This window comes from Carassius carassius, chromosome 17, assembly GCF_963082965.1.
Source record: "Carassius carassius chromosome 17, fCarCar2.1, whole genome shotgun sequence".
Lineage (NCBI taxonomy): Eukaryota > Metazoa > Chordata > Actinopteri > Cypriniformes > Cyprinidae > Carassius > Carassius carassius.
In genome coordinates, this window is record NC_081771.1 from 18,447,998 (window position 1) to 18,472,288 (window position 24,291).

Sequence of the window (24,291 nt, forward strand, 5' to 3'; positions counted from 1 at the left end):
ATCAACAGTCCTTGTCTTCGGTGTCTGGGTATCAAGTACGCTGAAACTGTGTTCATGGATGATTCAAACTGTGAGCGTGTAGCCATGGCAGCGCCGCGGTCACACCTCTCTCTCCTCACGAGGATGGGAGGGGCTCCCTTAGTCACTACCCATGCTCGCTTCTCTGCTACAAGCAGAGAACCATCGGCAAGTGCTCTGGGTGATCTGAGGGCTACAGTGAAAGCCTCTCCACTGGGCCAGTCCCTGCGGACCTCTCACTCCTCCCACAGCAGCTGTTCTGTGCAGCTCCCCGGTGATTCTGCTGTGCTGTCTGATGGCGTGCCCAGTGTTTCATTCTGTGTACTGATAGAGGATCAGATGTTGATAGCAGCATCTGGGGATGCCCCCCTCGGATGTTGTCGCCACTGCCAAATCAGATTCAGAGTTGACAGCCATGCTTTCCTGGGCTGCCGTGAGAATCAGGCTGAAGGCGTGCACACCTTTCCAGCTATTCAACACACCCTGCCCTGGCATGATCCTCAACCAGCCACCATTCCACAGCAGGCCATGCCTCAGACTGCCCGTCGCCGAGGGCACCCTCCTGTGGTTGCTCCATCCCCTACCAAGACCAAGTCAAGACCGGCGCATCGAGCCTCATGCAGCAGTGCAGTTCGGGGACGCAGTCCCTCCAGGGACACGGGGAGTGCTGCCATGATGAGCCAGAACGTGGTGATTTCTGGGCCATCAAGCATGACTTCCCACTGCTGCACTTATGCGGGTATGTCCATTGTCCCTTCGGTGCCACTCACACAGAGTTTGGGAGCGTGGGTCCCACTGGCTGATTCGGACAGTCTGACTCGGACAGTCTGACTCGGCTAAGTGATTCAGTTCGCCAGGTTACTCCCCAGGTTCAGCGGTGTCCTCGAGACTTTGGTGGCAGTCCGAGATGCCCCTGACCTGTGCAATGAGATTGCTGTCCTATTGGTGAAGGACACAATTGAGCCTGTACCTCCAGCTTTCAATCAATCCTGGCTGTCACGAGTGGGGCGGGGCCGAGAGCCGTGGGAATGGAGAGAGGCCGGTGGAAGGATCGGGAAATGAGCGACACCTGCTCCACTCACTGGTCTCGAGTCCCACGGAGGATATAGGAAGGATAAAAAAAAGGAGCGACCACAGTGAAGGATGAGAGAGGACCAGGCCTGGATTTTATTTTGTGTTTGGTTTTTATTTGTCCACGACAGTCGTCCACGAGGGGCTGTCACACTGTTTTGTGTTTATTTTATTATTAAAGCCTCAGTTTGATTGTGCGCCTGTTCCTGCCTCCTTCTTCCCGTGACTGTGAAGTGTGTATACCGTTACACTCCAAACATCAAACGTCATTACTCCTCTTTTGTATTTTTCCAATATCCTCCGTGGGACTTAAAACCGGTGAGTGGAGCAGCTGTCGTTCATTTCCCAATCACTCAAATGGCCTTGCATCGTTTACACGGCTCTCTTCATAAGCTTCCGTTCAAAATGTTGACACAGAAGCGCATCATCAGATGCACCCAGCATCAGGATAGTTTGGCAGCGGTCGACCTGAAGGATGCTTACTTTCATGTCTTGTTTCTTCCTTGACACAGAGCATTTCTACTGTTTGTGTCTTCTACCATCACAGGGTTATCTGTGATCATGTCGCATTTCACAACTGACCTGCTATCTCCTCCTGTGGAGTCAGACGTGGCGTAAGTCACTGTGTGCAGTCCACATCCGGGAGGAGCTCAAATTGTGTTGCTCTTACAACATCTTACATCCCCTGGAGAATGACATGCAGCTGGCCTCGGGCTTTACGCAAGTATGCGTTTCATAAAGTGAGGATTCTTGCACAAACACTGTGCAAGGTCATGGAGGACAAGGATCGGGTCCTGCTGGTTTTTTTAACTGCAAAAAATGTTGTAGTTGTTTTTTTATGCATTAAATGCCTCTTGGAAACTGTCGATAACAGGCTCCTTGTGACAGCCCCTCCCTGGTGCATCCCTCTGAGAAAGAATCTGCAGACCTAAGTGTTCTATCACTAGAAGTCACTATCATTCAGGCCAGAGCCCTCAATACAAGGGGAGCTTTTTGCCTTGAAGTGGAGTCTATTCGCAATCTGTGGTTGTTCTTGCAGAGAAAACCCATGATGCATGATTGGAGTAGTGCTTTCTTTACTTCAAGAAGGGTTGGAACATAGGCTGTCACCCTCCACCTTGAAAGTGTATGTGGCTGCTATCACAGCACATCATGTTGCAGTGGACAGCTGGTCCCTGCGAAAGCACAATATCATTGTCAGGTTCCCGAGGGGTGCTGGACTGCATAAGGTTATTTTTGAGCTGCTGGATTCAGTCGAGCTTAAATTCCTGTCTGCTAAGACTGTGCTCCTGCCAGCGCTCACTTCCATCAAGAGTGTTTGGGATCTCCAAGCATTTATGGTAAGCGAAGAGTGCCACCCAGAGCATCGCTTCTTCCCATGTGTTGGTGTATGGCGCCTCTTTGGCAGACATCTGTACAGCTGTGAGCTGGGGTGACACCGTCACACCGTCGCAAGAATCTATAGACTCAGCATCGAGCCGGTTTCTTCCCGTGTCTTGTGTAATAGTTAATTGGTAGGAAGGATCGGCCGGGGTCATGCTTGCTGAGGCATTCTCTCTGACACGGGGATGTGAGCGCCTTTCTATTTCAGCTGAGTTCCCGGACGGCAAACCCTGGTCAAGCATCCTCCAGCACCCCTGGCAGTCAGACTCACAGGAGCAGTCTGATGCCAGGCCCAGTATCTGTGTTAGCTTGCCCGGGTCTCCGGTCAGCCCCTTTACTATGCTAGGGGTCCATATGCCTCCATGGTAAGGTTTCCCTCTCGGGGAACCCGTGTTTACCCTTTGACAGACCATTCTGTCAGGCCCTGCTGGCAGTTGTTCCTCCCTACTCTCAGGTAGGACCTGCCTCAGAATCAAGTCAAGTCACCCTTATTTATATGGCATTATTAACAATACAGATTGTGTCAAAGCAACTGAACATCATTAAATAGGAAAATAGTGTGTCAATAATGCAAAATAGAAGGTCATAATTGAATGTCATCATCCAGTTTAGTTCAGTTTAAATAGTATCTGTGCAATCAAGTCGATAATATTGCTGGAAATTAAGTGTCCCCAACTAAGAAACCCAGAGGCGACAGTGGCAAGGAACCAAAACCTCATCAATGTGAGAATGGAGAAAAAACCTTGGGAGAGACAAGGTTCAGTTAGGGGGCAATTTCTCCTCTGGCCAGACGAAACCATCAGTTCAATTCAAGGCTGCAGCAAAGTCCGATTGTGCAGAAGAACCATCTGTTTCCTGTGGTCTTGTCCCGGTGGCCGTATAGGAGACAAGGTCTTGACTATGGATCTGTCTCTGGGGCTCATCTAGTTGTCCTGGTCTCCCCTGACATTCAGAGCTGTAGAGATTCTCTCTAGGTGCTGATCCACCATCTGGACTGGATACATACTGGATCCAGTTGACTGCAGTGACCATATGATCTGGATAAAGACTGGATCTGGTGGCTACGGTGGCCTTGGAATAAGAGAGAAACAGACTAATAAAAGCATAGATGCCATTCTTCTAACGATGTAGCAAGTACATTGTTTGTTATAGGAAGTGTTCACGGTTCCGGTTTTCCTAATTAATGCAGACTAAAAATCGGATTTGAGTCCCATTCCATATTTAGTACTGCCCCAGGCCTGGGACAGTCCATATCAATGTCTCATCATGATACCTTCCTACAGATAGGATGTGGCCTCCATAGCACCCTTCTCCGGAAGGCTCGCTTCCCCATCGCTAGTGCCGAGTTGTAAACAAAAAACAGGAAAGGCATGAAGCTCCTTTCATGAAGGTCGAAATCCCTTCTCTTAAAAAATAATTTTCTGTCGCAGGACTGGTGGCTTGGCTATCTCCAGCAGTTATCTACTTACCTGTGGACCCTACGGGCACCAAGGTCAGCGAATTTGCGCTGGGGCATTGGGAAGGTTACGACCTGTGCGTAGCATCTGTCTGGCACAATGCGGCTTGTCAACACTTGCAACACCATAGGGTTGGGACGGGGTTCAAGTTGTGGTGCTTTCAATAGACAACATATGTCGTCATGACAACTCGTAGTGAACGACAGATAGGGAATGTCTCGGTTACGTATGTAACCCTCGTTCCCTGATGGAGGGAACAGAGACATTATGTCCCCAATGCCACAACCTCTAGCAATATTTGTAATTATTACACACAAGTCCACATTTAGATATATACTTAAATGTATGCACTTGATATAGGGGCATGTAAAAATTTATGTGCAAATATTTACATATACACAGCTTTGGAATGATCATTAAAATGTTTACAAATGTCTCATGGGCAGCAATGAGACAACCTCACTCTTTCCCTAAACCTTATTACTTCTTAAACCTTATTACTTCTCAGAAGTATACAAATGTAACAGACCGATACATGAGCAATGACAATAATTTCAGTTAGAATATACCAATGTATATATTGATATCTAAGCACATACAGTATCTACATTTAAATTTAGTTATTTACATTTAGTCATTTTGTATACGCTTTTATTCAGCTAAAAGTTTTTGATATGCATTTTAGATTCATATCACTGTGTCTGTGTTCTTAATATACATTTAAGTGTCTTTTTCAGCACATGCAAATGTATGTGTGCTAGAACCACACTTTCCATATGAATACATTCAGTTACTAATGAGATCACATTGAATATTAATACATTTCAGTGTTTGATATTATGGACATTTTTTACGATAAACAATTTTGACACTGTGTTGCATCTCCACTTGATATCTAGTGTAAAATCTCTATACTGAAGCCATGTCAGTTGAACACAACTTCTGTAAATGTGTTAGTTTCTCAGACATATTTTTATCCATTCATGAGCATCATTTAAAATTGGAATTACTGTACTGCATGAAAATGTAATATTTTAATAGATAAACAGGTGTTCAGGGAAAAAAACTAAAAGTACATAAAATTAATATAAAAGCATGTGTGGTGGATTTTGGTCAGTTTGTATATTGTTTATATGTGGTGCTGTAAATTCATTTTTCATTACTTTGGCTCAGGCATCAATCCCATTGACAATTCCTTCCAGATGTTTCTGTCAGTCCCATGGGTGTTTTAGTATCTTTGGCTGGCATACTCATCACCAAGCGCACATCTGTCCCGTCCATCTCAATCAGACAGACTCTGTGAGAACAACCTCTTTATCACAAATGATTAAGAAGAGATGCTCCTTTTTCGGCTCTTCAGATTTGATTAAAGGGGTCATATGATGTGATTTCAAGTTTTCCTTTCTCTTTGGAGTGTTAAAAGCTTTTGGTGCATAAATACGATCTATAAAGTTGCAAAGACTAAAGTCTCAAATCCAAAAATATATTCTTTATAAAAGTTAAGACTTAAGTCTTTTTGTCCCATTTTTCTCACTTTATTATCTGCAAGGCGAACTCGTGAAACTGGTTTCTGTTTCTACAAAGTGGGACAGTTCCATATTTGCAAGGACAGTCTGGCAATTCTGATTCACAGTATGTAAGTATGTTTACATATGTAAAGGATTTGCCACTGATGACTCAAACGAGAGTTTTGAGCAGATCACAAATGCAGCTTGTAATAACACAGTGTAAGTCATTATTATCAGTATTTATGTCCCCACTGAATGCAACAAATGCCTCATTTATAATGGGTTTATATAGTTTTTTTCTTGTGCTGAGACACATCATAGTATGGTGAGGGGCGTAACATTTGCGTCACACGCTTGAGGCATTCGTCCAATCACTATGCACTGGATAGCTGGCCAATCAAAGCACAGCTTGCTTTTCAGAAGGCGGGGCATAGAGGAGAAACAATAATCTACAGTATGTGGAATTTTTTTTACCTTAAACTGCACAAGCAGATTTCATTACACCAAATACACAAAATAATATAATCATATGACCCCTTTAAATTTGAATCTTTTCATCTCAAGCAACATAATGCATATAGGGTACTAATTTGTCCACAAACATTATGTCGGTGTTACGATCATCAGCTGGAGTGCCCATGAACTCCTTTAGAGGGCACTCAACTCAGTACTCTGGCATTTTGTATTTCTGTTTCCAACTCCATTCCCCAGAATCCCATGCTTAGGACTAATCACCACCAGGTGTTGCCCATTACCACTCCTCTATATAAACTTTGGACTCTCATTAAGGGCGACGTCTTGTTTAGCCTGTCTTACATTTCCGAGTGTTTTTCCCTGTGTGTTTGTTCCTTCTGTGTCTTACCTTTTGGATTTTTTTATACAGAATCTGATTCTCTGCTGCCTGAACTGGTCTCTGCTTGTTACTGTTACTGATTCCTGGATATCTCTGACATACCTGACGCCGTTTCTGATTACTGCCTGTCTGACCATCCTTATAATAATGTTTTGCATATGGATCCGAATGTCTCTGACTCCCTGTTACAGAAGACTTGGCCAAATCAGGATCCAGCAGCTTTATTGAGCACCAGACCAGGTATGGAGCCAGCTAAAAGTTAATTCAACCCCGTAAGTGTGCTTTGCTCCATTTTTCAAGATGGCCAACCCATTGAGCTTTATGTGAAGGAATTCATTCAGTATATTCACCTTATGCCTGGGGATGAGGATCTGGTAGGGATGAAGGACTGTTTCTGGAGTGGTCTTGATGCTAAGATAAGCTTAAATTTACCAGAGGAAGACCCTAGCTGGACCTTGGGACAGTTTATTGACTTTGTTTTGCAGTTTTGTGCCTCTCCCTTTACAGTTGAGGAGGTCACTACTCCAAGGTGTCTGGCTCCTTTCCGTTCTGTGGTCCCTGTGTCTGAACTTCATCACAAGATGGCCGCCAGCCCTGTGCCTGCTGCACAAGATGGCCGCCAGCCCAGCACCACTGCACAAGATGGCAGCCGCCGCTCATCTTCCAGAGTCAAGTCAGTTCCCCGTGAATCTTCTAGAGTCAAGTTGGTTCCCCGTTGACTTCCCAGAGTCAAGTTGGTTCCCCGTTGACTTCCCAGAGTCAAGTCGGTTCCCCGTTGACTTCCCAGAGTCAAGTCGGTTCCCCGTTGACTTCTCCCAGAGTCAAGTCGGATCCCCGTTGACTTCCCAGAGTCAAGTCGGATCCCCGTTGACTTCCCAGAGTCAAGTCGGTTCCCCGTTGACATCCCAGAGTCAAGTCGGTTCCCCGTTGACTTCCCAGAGTCAAGTCGGGTCCCCGTTGACTTTCCAGAGTCAAGTCGGGTCCCCGTTGACTTTCCAGAGTCAAGTCGGGTCCCCGTTAACTTCCCAGAGTCAAGTCGGGTCCCCGTTGACTTCCCAGAGTCAAGTCGGGTCCCCGTTGACTTCCCAGAGTCAAGTCGGGTCCCCGTGGACCGTCCAGAGTCAAGTCGGGTCCCCGTTGACCGTCCAGAGTCAAGTCAGGTCCCCGTTGACCGTCCAGAGTCAAGTCGGGTCCCCGTTGACCGTCCAGAGTCAAGTCAGGTCCCCGTTGACCGGTCAGGTCAAGTCACCGTTGACAGTCCAGAGTCAGGTCAAGTCAGCATTAACACCCATGAGTCAAGTAAATTCACAGTTAAACTTCATGAGTCAATTCAGGTCCCTGTTGATTAGGTCCCTGTTGATTTCTCAGAGACAGATTAGGTCACTGTTGACCATCCGGAGTCAGGTCAAGTCACCATTGACCATCCAGAGTCCGGTCAAGTCACCATTGACCATCCAGAGTCCGGTCAAGTCACCATTAACACCCATGAGTCAAGTAAATTCACAGTTAAACTTCATGAGTCAAGTAAAATCACAGTTGATCTTCATGAACAAAGTCAAGTTACAGTTGATCTTCATGAACAAAGTAAAGTCACAGTTGATCTTCATGAACAAAGTCAAGTCACCAAGGATCTTCATGAACAAAGTCAAGTCACCAAGGATCTTCACGAACAAAGTGAAGTACCAGTTGATCTTCACGAACAAAATCAAGTCACCGTTGATCTCCGTGAACAAAGTCAAGTTACCAATGATCTCCGTGAACAAAGTCAAGTTACCAATGATCTTCCTGAGTCAAGTCACCATTAACCTCCACGAGTCAAATAAGACCACAGTTGAACTTCATGAACTAAGTCAAGTCACCAATGATCTTTATGAGCCCAGTAAAATCACCACGGATCTTCCAGAGATTTGTCATGTCTCAGAAGATCTTCCAGGATTTCATCACGTCTCAGCAGATCTTCCAGAGCTTCATCGTACCACAACAGATCATCGAGAGCCTCGTCATGTCTCAGCTGAACTTCCAGAGCCTCGTCACGTCTCAGCTGAACTTCCAGAACCTTGTCACATCTCAGCCGAACTTCCAGAGCCTTGTCACATCCTGTCTGTTGCACCCAGCAATGTTCTCTTAGCCTGTTGTGTTGCTGTCAAGGAGACTGTTACTGCTGTGGAACCTCCAGAGGTGGCGGCAACTGCTGCAGATCCTTCAAAGGTGTAAGTAGTATCCATCCACAAACTCGAGTTCTGTCCTGTCATGGCCACGAAGGCCATCCATGAACTCACCGCCAGCCCTGTCATGGCCACGGAGGCCGCCATTAACATGTTTATGTTCTCTGTTTCAGTCCTACCTGACCATTATATATTATATATTTATATATATTTATACCATTATATATATATATATATATATATATATATATATATATATATATATATATATATAAATATATTTATATATATATATATTTATATTTATATATTTATATTTATATATATATATATTTATATATATTTATATTTATATTTATATTTATATTTATATTTATATATATATTTATATTTATATATATATATATATATATATTTATATATATATTTATATATATATATATTTATATATATATTTATATATATATTTATTTATTTATATTTATTTATATATATTTATATATTTATTTATATATATTTATATATATTTATATATTTATTTATATATATATATATATATATATATATATATATATATTTATTTATATATATTTATATATATATATATATATATATAAATAAATATTTATTTATATATATATTTATATATATATATTTATTATAATATGTATATAATACATATAATATATATATATACATATTTATATATATATATATATTTATTTACAGCAGAAGAAATAAACTAAAACAAACAGGTAAAATAAACAGATTTGAAATGACATGAAGGTGAGTAAACGATGAAAAAAATGTTACATTTTCAGTGAACTAGTGCAGTGAAATAGTCAACGGATTCAAATGACTGTTGAAGGTTTGTTAAAATCGAATTATTATAATATACTGTTGTTTGCAAATACCACAATCAAGACATTCATGTCAAACCATTTCCGAACAGCAACCAGCAAATGCTCTGTACTGTCAGATTGAAGGGTTGGACCTGCGAAGAGAGCGATGGACAGGAGTTAAAGACTGCACATCAGCCAAGCGATTAGTGGAGGAGAGCAGCGTGTGGGGGAAGAGTGAGCGACAGGCGGTTCGTGGTAGAGGTCTTCACAGTGCACCCGAGACCCGTCGACCCCGGACCCGACCCGGGACCCGTACGGGTTCGGGTCTATATTTTAAATCATCAGCCGGGTCCGGGTCGGGTCCGAAACTATTACCTCGGGTCCCGGGTCTGTTTAACATTGTGTGTAATACCCGTGCGATCGGAATCATCGGACTCGGAGAACATCCGGCCGTGATCAAAGACTGCTTGTGTTTTTTGTAACTTGCAACTTGTAAAATTAGGAAAAGAAAAGAGTGAGCCAAAAATAGTGATCGATCTCTCTCTCTCTCTCTCTGCTTTTAGAAGCAGAGCGCGCACGGTATTAATGCTTAAAGACTTGACACACTCATATTTAATATATTTCAAATCAGCAACACAATCTGAGGTGAACTGTCACATTAATGTTTTCTATGACGCTCAAATTGCGTTAAAGCATTTTAGGTTGATACAGCTAGCACGCATGTGCAGTCTCGATCGCGTTTCATGTTTATATGGCAACCAGTGAGGGACACTTCGACCGCCAAACCGCGTTTTACATTTTCTCCCATTTTTATAATATTATAAATAAACCGTTTAATCTTAAAGTTTTAGTGGTTAGATTCAGACTCGATGCAGAGCAGAGAGCACAGAGATCAGATGATAGCAAATAAATAACGTCAGCAGCCATGGCATTGTACGAGCTATCGTTATTATAGTTCAAAAGGGCAAAGAGTCGAAGTTATTATGCGAGTTAACTCGAGTCAGAATGTACATGTGCACAGTAGGATTTGTCATCCGTCACCGTGACATCAAGTGGATTTTTAAGCTGAAATAATGAGTGGATTCAGCTTGGACTTGGAATAACGAGAGGAATAACATGAATAACTTTCTTGTCGGAGGATTAATGCATCACAGGCAGGTACAAGGAAGAGATACTACGCCTCTTTAAATTAGGTAAGACAAAAAGCTTTATTTTTCGCAACAGGTTTATTGACTTGTAATAGTAATTTAAGGTGGAATATGTGAACGTCGGGTCCAGTCGGGTCTGTGTCTTCCCGGCGGGTTCGGGTCCAGATTTTAAATAATATACGGGTCCGGGTCGGGTCCTGGTAGGCATTTCTCGGATCTACACGGGTCCGGGTCCAGTTTTTGAAATATTAGACGGGTCCGGGTCGGTTCGGTGTAGTACATTACGGGTCTCTTTCGGGTTCGGGCACGAATTTTTGGACCCGTGAAGACCTCTAGTTCGTGGCCCTGTGCAGGTAGACGTTCATGCTTGGCTGAGCTGCACTCAGTAAGGGGAGATGACCCGGACTTTGGCCAAAATGTTTACTGGCAGATGTGTTTTAAAGGAGTCCTCCTTAGCTGGTCATGGCAGCGGAAAACACCCTGCTGTTCAGCACATCTGCAACACTCGACTCGTCCACGGTTCAACCTACAAGAATCCTGACCTTTTAAAAATAAATGTTGGAGAAGCTGGCCATGCCTTGGATTCCTCTTTTTCTCTCTGTCTTTCTCTCACTCACTGCCTCCTTCACTTTCTTTTTTTTCCATACCATTGAACCCCTGTCTATGTTAGGCTTGAAGGCAAATTCTTTCCCCCCTTTGCACCCTGTTTCACATTACTTTTAAGTCTAGTGCTGGCCCGGCCTGAGCCCCTCGGCTCTTGGCTTCTGTGCAGCGGTTCGCGTCAGAAGTTACAATTTGTGATGCGCAGATGACATGAGCAGGGAGTTGCTGGTGGCTGTTCAGACGCTCTTGCAAACTAAAGCCCATAATGTGTTATATGATGTGACTGGAAACCAGCACCAGCACCAGCAAATGCTGTTTTCCCAAAACACAATACATTGTCTGTACACTGGTTAGGGTGATGGACGGACCACCATATGGTAGAGAAGTAACTTTTTGTACCAGCATTTTCACTTAGAAATATGTTTGCACTACAAATATATTCTAAATTTACCATAAAATTTACAACCAGCTGAAGCCACACATACAGTACAAAAAAATGGCCCTGGATATAGCATTCAAAACATAGCATTGAAAATTTGGGGTTAGTAAGATTTAAGGGTGAAAGTTAATTTTAAGGTCCAGTTCTTGTTATTAACAAACCATTAACTATGACTTATGCCTCAGTAAACATCTAATTTGTTGCTTATTAATAGTTAGTAAGGTAGCTGTTAAGCTTAGGCATAGGATTAAGGATGTAAAATATCGTCATAAAGAATATGCTTTATAAGTGCTAAAAAGTCATTGTTAATAATAGGCATGTTAATAAGCAACTAGTTAATAGTGAGAATTGGTTCCTATACTAAAGTGTTACCAATTTAAGTTTTTTTTTATTATTATTGTTTTTTGACAAAAAATATATATTTTATTTAGCAAGGAATACATTTATTTGATTAAAAATAACAGTAAAGTTGTGTTACAAAAATAAGTGCTGTTCTTTTGAACTTTATATTTATAAAAGAATTTTGAAAAATGTAAGTAGCTGCTTCCACATAACTATTAAGCAGCACAAGCATTTTCCAATTAATATAAAAAATAAATAAACATTTCTTCAGCACTAGTTCAGCATATTAAAATGATTTTTGAAGGTTCATGTGACTGGAGTAATGGTTGTTGAAAATTAAGCTGTGCCATCACAGGAATAAATGTACTGTATTTTTGACCAAATAAATGCCACATTTGTGAGAGTAAGAGAGTTCAAACTGTCAAAATCATGTTGGTAACACTTTATTTTACAATGTCCCTACTATGCATTACATATATTTACTATAGTAATAACAGTAAATTGTGCAGAAACTAGCCCTTTGTGTAATTACACCGTAATAAGGCCACCTTCAAATAAAGTGTTACTCAACTGTTTAATGAGTCTGTTTTTGTGAATAGCGCATTTGATTTTTCTTGAAGATCTTGCTGCTCATGTTCTTATTTTGAAAGTGAGTGTGCGGAGAGTGCAAATACGCAAGAGACAGAGGTGACGTACCGAAAACCCTTTACTGCATGCTGTATAAGCCTGATTTACTGTGTTTTACACCATTTGTAATCACTAATCACTACATGATTTACACTACCAGCGGGCACACACTTTCTCATATGCAGAAATTTTGGTTCAATAAAATTGCAACAAAGTAAATTTATGTTGTAAATCTGGCAGACATTTTGTATGAGAATGTTTTCTGTGCACATAAATATGCAATTTATTTGTGAATGAGGCCTGCTAAATGTGTGAATGTAACTTGTGAGAGCAGAACATGGAAATGCATGGTCATAGTGATGCTGATTTTGCTAGTTATAAAGTATGATGTTATGTGCAATGTTGCATGAATATGCACCATGCATCTGTCAACATTGTCATTTAGTATAATTACAGATTGTAGGGAAACATTAACATAAAAGCATCTTGCTTATATTTGCGATATCATAGGCACTGGCTGCAGATAAAGGCCACCCTGTTGCAGAGCATGATGTGTTTGTGTGGAGGCAATGCTCTGGGCTGGATCCTGCTATAATAAAGAGCTTTATAGGAGTGACAGTAAGCCACCATGGTGCTAACACTCACACTCTCCCGCCTGTAGGGTGGTCATAGCTCTTTGAGCAGCTATATCTCTGTGGCAATGAGCTTTTAAATCCAGCACAACCCTCTTTCTCCTCAGAGTCTTCCCTGGAACATGACCAATATTAACTCTTGAAGTACAATGTGGGAAAGCCTATTTGTAGACATGTATGAGGTCAAAAAATCTCTTTAAAAAAAACAACAACAACAACAAAAAAAAAAAAACAAGTATATATACTGTAACTGTATTGACAATAAAGTAAACGTCATTAAAACATTTAATGAAAAAACAATATATATACTGGTTTGGCATAATTTTTTCCCCTTTAAAAAAAGACTAAACTGCTCAGTATTTGAAAATGATTTGTACACCAAATATTCAACTCAATTCAAGTTTATTTGTATAGAGCTTTTCACGATACAAATTGTTGCAAAGCAACTACAGAAAATTAAGTTACTACAATGTATTTAGTAGTAGCTATTCAGTGTTGACTGCCAGTTAATGTACATATGGCAGAAATGTAGATGTAAATTTATAGCAAAATATGGTAACTGTATGTTGTTTTAGGTTTAGCATCACTTGAGGTCCTCTGGGGGGTTGTAATCATCTCTCCTCAGGTGTTCTGGATCCAGACTGAAGCTTGTGTAAATCCTAGATTTCCACAGGATGTCAATCCTGTGGCAAAAAACAGAGAAACAAATTGAGACATAATTAGCATAGCTGCTGTTCCAACCAAGCAAAAAATTATTTGTTCAATCCAAGCTGAGGAATAATATTGTGCATTTGATCAGATATAACTACACCACAAGATTATGAGATGCATTATTTAAATGATTGGCCAAAGAGATGTGTCTTTAATCTAGATTTAAACCGAGAGAGTGTGTCTGAACACCGAACGTTATCAGGAAAGCTATTCCAGAGTTTGGGAGCCAAATAGGAAAAAGCTCTACCTCTTATAGTGGACTTTGCTATCTTAGGTACTACCAAAAATCGAAAGTTTTGCAACCTAAGGTAGCATGATGGATTGTAGCGTGGTAGAAGGCTAGTTAGATACGCAGGAACTAAACCATTAAGGGCCTTATAGGTAAGTAATAATATTTTGTAATTGGTACTGAACTTAATAGGCAGCCAGTACAGAGACTGTAGAATTGGGGTAATATGATCATATTTTCTTGACCTGGTAAGGACTCTAGCTGCTGCATTTTGGACTACCTGAAGCTTGTTTATTGAGGATGCAAGACAACCACGTAGCAGTGCATAACAATGGTCCAGTCTAGAGGTCATGAATACATGAACTAGCTTTTTTGCATCAGAAACAGGTAACATGTTTCGTAGCTTGGCAATGTTTCTAAGATCGAAGAATGTTGTTTTTGTAACATGGGAAATATGGTTTTCAAAAGACAAGTTGCGGTCTAATATAACACCCAGATTTTTGACTGTAGAGGAAGTAACAGTACATCTGTCTAGTTGCAAATTGTTATCCAAGAGATTCTGTGTACAGTTTTTTGGTCCAAGAAGTAATATCTTATTATTTCTTATCCAAATTTAATAGGAGAAAATTATTGGTCATCCAATCTTTTACATTTTTTAACACTCTTTGTTAGTTTAGATAATTTAGAGGTTTCATCTGGTCTTTTTGAGATTTATAGTTGAGTATCATCAGCATAAAAGTGGAAACTAATCCCGTATTTTCTAATAATATTACGAAGGGGCATTAATAAATAAAGTCATTTGGTGTTACTATGAAAAACGTGGACCCCTGTAGATTATCATGTCAAGTACCTTAAAGTATGAGATAATTTGTCCTTTTTATGACAAGGCAACATTAGTTAAGGTTGTAAAATGCCATGTGGTGTAATTACCCAAAAATGCATATATTTGTAATTTAATGATCCATGACAAATCTATCATGTACACACCTACAGTATATGTCAGACACCCTTTATCACCACAGTGTTTACTTTGTTCACCACTTATTAGTCTCTATATTTGTATTTATTTTTTATTTTTTAGCTTGTTGCAGTTGCTAAAGTATATCAGACATCTCACTGGGGGGGGGGCTTCTGTGCCCAGGGCATTGTTTTTGCTTGAGAAAAGTCCCTACAGGCCAGCAGATATAGAGCAGAAGAAGAAGAAGAAGAAAAAAAAACACACTCAGCCATCACACCTGAGAGAAAAGAGAGCTTTAGCAAGCCAACAGCAAACAACTCAAATCTCTCTCAGCCTGAGCTGACAACAGCCAGACAGGCTTTCCCCCGGTGACTGTGCCTGCTGATAATTTACTTTTCTGGGGAGGACATGTTTGTCGGGGGAAACAATTGGCAGGTTAAATAATTGATAAGGGGCCATTTTATTGAGGTGCACCAAGATTTTGCTGCTGTCCCTGAGTCAAGGTCACTGTGACTGAAGGATACATTTTGAAAATCTCTGACATGAATGTTACAATCACTTAGTGTTGTTAAAACCTCAATTTTCAAGCTTAATTCAGCTGCGTGATATGAACAGCTTTACAGCAGATATGTCAAGCTCTGACAGGTTCAAGTGTAACTGTGTACGTATATACCCACCTATGTAAATTGGAGCTATGCTTGTCTTTCCATATCCATACATCTGACAGCTATATGGGCATTCTGCTCAGTAAAACACATGGGTGTGCAAATCGTAATTTCAGGATGAATCCATTATGGAGTATTTTGCAATGGCAGATATCCTTTATTAAAAATAGACATAGCTGGCTTGACGATAGCAAGTCCAGTGCAAATATGAATGTTTAGTTTCACTGCTTCTCGGCTTATTTAGGAGATGATCATTCTTCCACACTCCTGCTAATGCATTTATATTTATTTTATAGTAAATGTCACTGGTGGTTGGCTTAAATCTTCCATCATTTATTTAAAAGCATTAAGATGTTCTTGGAAATTTTTTACTTCGATAGTAGCTACACAGTTTTAAAGTTTGGAAATTCTGGATTCCGCTGAAATATTTACAGTACATTTGTATTTCTTATAATAGGATAAAATAATGTATTCATGTTTCATACTTATAAGTATTTAAAAAATATATATACAAAAAAATGCCTATTGATGCAAAGTCATGTGGTGCGACCAACATTAAAATGTATTACAGAGATAAGCAATCATAGACTTGAGCCCTACAGACCATCATAACTTTGATAAGTGCTTAAAGTCAAGTCACTTAAAATATCAGATAATTTGACCGTTTTGTGACAAAACAATGCTAGTTCCGGCTGTAAATAGTTTGTTTTAATTGAATAGTTTTAATTCTACCCCAAAAACATAATTATTAGTATTAATTAATTCAGTGTGCGTGTCTGGTGACTACAAGAAGGTATTTGCAACACTGCTAGGGCTTGTTACATCTTTCATTTGGGACCAAAATCCTACTTCCCACCAATACCATGTGAATCTTATTTAACTAAAACTTTGCTCACCAATGAAATTCCCTTTAATTCATGAGACAATAACCGAGCGAGAGGCACGGGTATTATGAAGAAGATTAGCAGTGCAGGGTCTTTTAGAGATGAAGTTGGATGGATCCAACAGCTGCCATTCGCTCTGTTTAATTCAGGAGGTTTCCTGTAAGCTGGTGAATCCACTATCACAAGCACCTCTGAGACTCCCTTGCTCCAAGGCTGCACAAGCCTAATGTTTTTTGAAGTGCAAATGCGATGACTGGAACTGCCTTGATGGCCTTGGCTGTGACACATGCACCCTGGGGCTAGGTCAACAACATCAGGCCTGGCCGTTCTAACACAGGTTCCATGGGGAGCCCTTGGACGCGAGCTGCCTGCCCTTCCAGTGGCGTGACGGTGGACTGCAACACTGGCACAGGAATCACAATGCGAGTCACAATTTTTCCGCCTTGTCTATATCAGCGCATCCCCCTTATTTTCTGTCTTTCAGCCTCATGGAGCAGGAAGGTTTGACTCTAGCTGTCAGCCGGGGTGTAGAGGGTTTGACCTGGCCTTTCCTGTGACCAACCTTTTCCTCATTTCAATGCTCGGTCCCTGCTACCCCTCCAACATCACACAGAAGAGCTGGAAGCCTGCCCAGTGCTCCGACAGGGTTGCCCCCTTTCTAGAAAAATTAAACTGCTGGAATTGAAGAGAGCAAAGCCAGGAGGTGAGCGCAAGAGAGACTCATGTCTCGCCTGTTATGGTTTAATTAGCCTACTGGGCTTTTGAGGCCTTGAGAAATGGCGGAGAAGATCCGACCTTCTTAATCCCAACCTGCCATAAACAAGTCCCGAGCCCACCACCCGGTCAACTTTGGCAGGGATGGGAGAAAAAGTCCCCGATGTACCTGTCAAAAGACTTAAATCTCACCTCGATTTTCCCCTGAAGGCTTTGGAGGAACCATTTTTAATCCTGCCCCCCCTTATTAGATGCATGTTTTTATTGATTCCTTCTCCTCTGCTGCTCTTTATAGCGGCGCTATTATGGTTGAGAAGAATAAAAGTGTAGGGATTTAGAACATAGCGGTGCAGGACTCAATGAAGCCAGGATTGCCTGGGACACTTGGCAGCACAGAAGTGTATTTATCCGCGAGCTCGCTGACATAAAAATGATCAAAACGTCCCAGCTCTCTTTTTGTGATCTGACTCATCCTCTCCTTAGTTTATCAATGTCTCTGAGAATTTGGAGAAGGTAAAAGCGTGCCTGTTACTTTTATGAAAAGTGAGAATGGTACCCTGCATCGGTAGTGATTATGACACATAAATCAAAGAGGAATGTTGCTTGATGTAGACATACTTCTTTTACTAAACTCAGGAGAGGCAGAAGCAACATAAAGACTGAAGGCTGGTCTTGTAGTGTGATGTTCTCATTGCTGCTGTGTTCTTTGAAGACAACTCCCATATTGAGGATCAATCACGTTAAATCAGCCAATTCGGATTATAGACGAGGCATGTTCGGTGTCCATTTTCTATGCTCATAAATTAATACAGAACCAAAGCCATGTAGAGACAAAGAAAGGAAAACAATAGACTGAAAAGCTACTTTCACTATTTTCACTAGTTTTAAATCTACACAGATATTGCATGTCGAGGCAGGTCTGGCTATCATGTCTTGTAATTGTGTCTTTGACGTGTCAAAATGGCAGACATTGGTTGAATCTGTGAGTCCACTACGGGCATAGACATCGTCCCCTGGAGAGAAGTTTTGAGTTTGGATATGCCTACACAAGAGAGGCTGTTTTTTCCCAGGCCTATTGTTTCTCTTATGGTGTGGTGCACACCTCTCCACTCAAATCACAGCTGGAAGATGAGCAGGGACATTTTTTTTCCTAAGTGTCAAATGCTATCACCTTCATCTGCATCACTTTTTTCCTGCTTGGACACAACCTGACACGTGGCCCAGTCCGACTGAGAGGGTGAAATATATTTGGTCACTGTCCTCTACTGCTCCATACACTGTGGGATTAATTAAACATGTGCTTTTCAAGGGTAATTCAGATTGACAGGGTCTTTACATCATTAAGTGTGAAAAGATGACAAATTGCATTAACTAACGCAGAGCTACAGTCAGCTAGTCATAAATAATGACCTCTTTTCAGACTTGTCATAAGGCAGAATTCTCTTCAGCGAGTCATTTATTCTTAACTTTCAAAGCAGGAATTATGGTAAATTTAAGGGAATTTGTGTTTCTTATTTATGAGCATAATTTTTAAATATGCCATGACTTATTGGTGCTCATTTGATCAGGGAACAATAAAACTCAATGCTGTCATCTCCCCCACCCTTTGATGACTTGCAAGTTTGTATAAGGGCTTAATAGAGCTGGATGGTGCTCATGTGTATGATAATCACACAAGACTTATTTGCTTCTCATTGTAAAATTCATAATCACAAAGCCAGCTTTGCACATTTCACTTCCTGATGCAATCAATGTGCCTTTGTAACGTATCTATAAGGCTGGCTCCGCACTATACGACTTTAAGGCCGATTTTAAGCCAGATCTGCGACTTGTGCAAATGATTTTTTTGTCCAAAAATTCATATATTTTTATATAAATCTTATATTATATAATTGATATTAACGGGATTGTAACAGTATAGAAAACATGAAAATCTGTTTAAATTGTGTACATGCATTTGTTATTACTTCTTCTATTTTCACTCCATTTTATTCTGGAGTAACACATTAGTTTACGAGTCTTGATCTGGTTGCCTCTGCATGATACCCGTGATAGCCAATGAGTGCGAGCAAGCTTCAGCTACCGGATGTTGCGTGCTTCTATAACTGAAACTTGGCAGCCAGAAACATGCCATGAAATCAGAGAACATCTCCCATATTCTTTTTTATACTTTGTTTTTCACTGTGAAACAAAACACACGCCAGGAGAGCAAGCTGACAATGTTGATTGTCCTCGATTTTTTTTTTTTTTCTCTAATCATTTTTATTTGTTTGATCTCGCGAGTGTCCGTGAGAACACGTGTCACTGTAAAATTGTTCCTACAGTCAACAAGTGTGTGGTCTCATGGTCTGGTCGAATTGTGTAGTGCAGTGGTCAGCAAGTAAGTTTGTCACGGGCCCAAAAAAATATTCGCCACTAGATGGCAGGCCAGAACATAATCAAAGATTATTTAAAGAAATTAATTGATGAAAAATGCAACTACAATTGCCAGACTCTTACAGTGTCTTTTGTAACTAGTAGTGAGCTGCTACTCTGTGTTAAATCCTGTAGTAGGACATTAACAAAAAGCCACATTTGTGTGGTGGTGTCCGGAAGGGTGTGTGAGTGGTGTGGAGCGTCAACCCCTCCGCGCTCCGAGCATTTAATAATCTCTACTCCACCTCGAGCTTTGCTCCAGTTTCACCATTTCACGCTCCACTCCGTGCTCACTGATATCAGAAACACTGCTCAACGTCTGAAGTATTTCAGTATGTTTGAAATACAACAGTTCTGTTCATAATGTAAATTAAAAATAAAATAACAGGAAAGTGGCTTATTGGAACACTAGTGTGCACAGATGCATTACAAGCTAATAACATGATTGTCAGCATTAAAAATGTATAATTGCTGCTTTTTTTATGATGAGTAACACATTAGTTTAGGGACCCTGCATTTTATTAGTATATTGGCTATTAGTACTTATATATTAAAGCCCTGTTCTGAATATTTTAGATCACTCAATCCTACACCATACCTAAACTTTTACTAGCTAATCTTACTAACAATAAATAAGCAACAATGTCAATGTCAATGTCACCTTTATTTATATAGCGCTTTAAACAAAATACCTTGCGTCAAAGCAACTGAACAACATTCATTAGGAAAACAGTGTCAATAATGCAAAAATGATAGTTAAAGGCAGTTCATCATTGGATTCAGTGATGTCATCTCTGTTCAGTTAAATAGTGTCTGTGCATTTATTTGCAATCAAGTCAACGATATTGCTGTAGATGAAGTGTCCCCAACTAAGCAAGCCAGAGGCGACAGCGGCAAGGAACCGAAACTCCATCGGTGACAGAATGGAGAAAAAAACCTTGGGAGAAACCAGGCTCAGTTGGGGGCCAGTTCTCCTCTGACCAGACGAAACCAGTAGTTCAATTCCAGGCTGCAGCAAAGTCAGATTGTGCAGAAGAATCATCTGTTTCCTGTGGTCTTGTCCTGGTGCTCCTCTGAGACAAGGTCTTTACAGGGGATCTGTATCTGGGGCTCTAGTTGTCCTGGTCTCCACTGTCTTTCAGGGATGTAGAGGTCCTTTCTAGGTGCTGATCCACCATCTGGTCTGGATACATACTGGATCCGGGTGACTGCAGTTAACCCTCTGATCTGGACACAGACTGGATCTGGTGGCCACGGTGACCTCGGAACAAGAGAGAAACAGACAAATATCAGCGTAGATGCCATTCTTCTAATGATGTAGCAAGTACATAGGGTGTTATGGGAAGTGTTTCCGGTTCCGGTTTACCTAATTAATGCAGCCTAAAAATCCTTTAACGGATTTGGATAATAAAAGCATATTAGTATGTTATGTGTATGCCAGGTTAAAGAGATGGGACTTTAATCTAGATTTAAACTGCAAGAGTGTGTCTGCCTCCCGAACAATGTTAGGTAGGTTATTCCAGAGTTTGGGCGCCAAATAGGAAAAGGATCTGCCGCCTGCAGTTGATTTTGATATTCTTGATTTTGAGTTTTGAGAACTTAGCGGACGTAGAGGATTATAATGTAAAAGGAGCTCATTCAAATACTGAGGTGCTAAACCATTCAGGGCTTTATAAGTAATAAGCAATATTTTAAAATCTATGCGATGCTTGATAGGGAGCCAGTGCAGTGTTGACAGGACCGGGCTAATATGGTCATACTTCCTGGTTCTAGTAAGAACTCTTGCTGCTACATTTTGGACTAGCTGTAGTTTGTTTACTAAGCGTGCAGAACAACCACCCAATAAAGCATTACAATAATCTAACCTTGAGGTCATAAATGCATGGATTAACATTTCTGCATTTGACATTGAGAGCATAGGCCGTAATTTAGATATATTTTTGAGATGGAAAAATGTTTTACAAATGCTAGAAACGTGGCTTTCTAAGGAAAGATTGCGATCAAATAGCACACCTAGGTTCCTAACTGATGACAAAGAATTGACAGAGCAACCATCAAGTCTTAGACAGTGTTCTAGGTTATTACAAGCAGAGTTTTTAGGTCCTATAATTATATAATTATATATAACACCTCTGTTTTTTCAGAATTTAGCAGTAAGAAATTACTCGTCATCCAGTTTTTTATATCGACTATGCAATCCATTAGTTTTTCAAATTGGTGTGTTTCACCGGGCTGCGAAGAAATATAGAGCGGAGTATCATCAGCATAACAATGAAAGCTAACACCATGTTTCCTGATGATATCTCCCAAGGGTAACATATAAAGCGTGAAGAGTAGCGGCCCTAGTACTGAGCCTTGAGGTACTCCATACTGCACTTGTGATCGATAGGATACATCTTCATTCACTGCTACGAACTGAAGGCGGTCATATAAGTACGATTTAAACCATGCTAATGCACTTCCACTGATGCCAACAAAGTGTTCAAGTCTATGCAAAAGAATGTTGTGGTCAATTGTGTCAAACGCAGCACTAAGATCCAATAAAACTAATAGAGAGATACACCCACGATCAGATGATAAGAGCAGATCATTTGTAACTCTAAGGTGAGCAGTCTCAGTACTATGATACGGTCTAAATCCTGACTGGAAATCCTCACATATACCATTTTTCTCTAAGAAGGAATATAATTGTGTGGATACCACCTTTTCTAGTATCTTGGACAGAAAAGGGAGATTCGAGATTGGTCTATAATTAACTAGTTCTTTGGGGTCAAGTTGTGGTTTTTTGATGAGAGGCTTAACAGCCAGTTTGAAGGTTTTGGGGACATATCCTAATGACAATGAGGAATTAATAATAGTCAGAAGAGGATCTATGACTTCTGGAAGCACCTCTTTTAGGAGCTTAGATGGTATAGGGTCTAACATACATGTTGTTGGTTTAGATGATTTAACAAGTTTATACAATTCTTCCTCTCCTATGGTAGAGAATGAGTGGAACTGTTCCTCAGGGGGTCTATAGTGCACTGTCTGATGTGATACTGTAGCTGACGGCTGAATGGTTGCAATTTTATCTCTAATAGTATCGATTTTAGAAGTAAAGTAGTTCATAAAGTCATTACTGCTGTGGTGTTGGGAAATGTCAACACTTTACAACAAATTAATCTGTCAACAAATTAAGTTAATGAGATTATTGAGGCAAAAGTCATATATAATAGTTAGTTAATAGTTTGATTTGGTCCCCAAACTATAGTGTGACAGATTATTGAATAATAATAATAATAATAAAAATTAAAATAAATAAAAAATAAAATTAAAAAGAGTAGAAAGAAACATTATATTCTAAAAGTGTAAACAAGTTGTAAAGTTTAACAAATTAGCTAAACTGTGTGTGTGTGTGTGTGCGCACGCATGTACATAAGCACTTTTTGAGAACAAATTTGCAACCAGAATCTAGCCAGATCTGACAAAAACTAATTTTGGTGAAATCATCATTTGTGAAAATGGTATAAAAAACAATAAATGGTTTAGGGTATTTATAATGAGCCGAATATAAAACCATAGAAGTCAATACTTAAACCAAATTAAACAAGAGGACCTGTTTTTAGATTTTACTTATTCATTTAACATGCATTAATCTAATCTCAAATCAAATTAGAAGTTTTTGTGTCCTGTAAAGCTTTATATTTTTCTTACAACTCCCATCACATTAAGATGATGCTGGTCTGTAGGATTTCATCTTTGTACCTAATTTCTAAGTAGTTAAACTGACTGTTACAAACATCCCTGGTTTTCACTATTGCACTTTGGCAGAAATAGAGTAATCATTCTATATATATGGGTTATAATCTGAAACTGTGGGATGGTGACAGGCGTAATCACAGTCAGTAATGTCCCATCTTCTGCCTGGCCTCTTGTCTTGTGATCTCTTGTGATCTTTAGTTTGATTTGATATGAAATAGCATGTCTGCACAGGCACATAAAACTGGCAAGCCGCACTAAAAAAACCTGCTGCCTGCCCTTGTTACCCATTCCCACTCTCTAAAGGCTGAGACACTGCCTTCATACTCTGCTCTGCCATTTTGGTTGGCCACTTAGCATTCTGCTACATTGCTGACAGAACATACCAGTCACTTTCACTGATATCTGTTGGCAGCTCTCTCTCTCTTGTGCCTCGTGCCATACACAAAGTTCTATCTCCTTTCGTTTTTTATTAACCGTTGCAAACAAACATCTTACTTTATTCATTTGTCCCATAATTCCCACCAGATAACAAAGATTTGTCTTTATATTGCTTCTCTGTTCTGTAATGAGGACATACAAAGGAAGGTAGAATCTCAGTTGCATGCAGAAATCCGATCTGTTGATTAATGCTCCAGCTTTACAGCCTTACGCCTCACTGCACTGTCAGTGGGAAAGCTTTTTTCATGGTTTATTTAACAGAGTCATTTTGATTAGCGGGGAGGGAAGATACTTTAAGAGGCACATTGACTAGATCGGACTTGTCAGCAGGTTGGCCTTCTTAAGGGACAGTTTCAAGATACTGGGAAGGAAAGAAAGTGAAGAATTGTTGCTAAATGAAGGTTGCTGCTCCTAGAAGACTCCCTGGAACATTAACACTTCCCTTTCA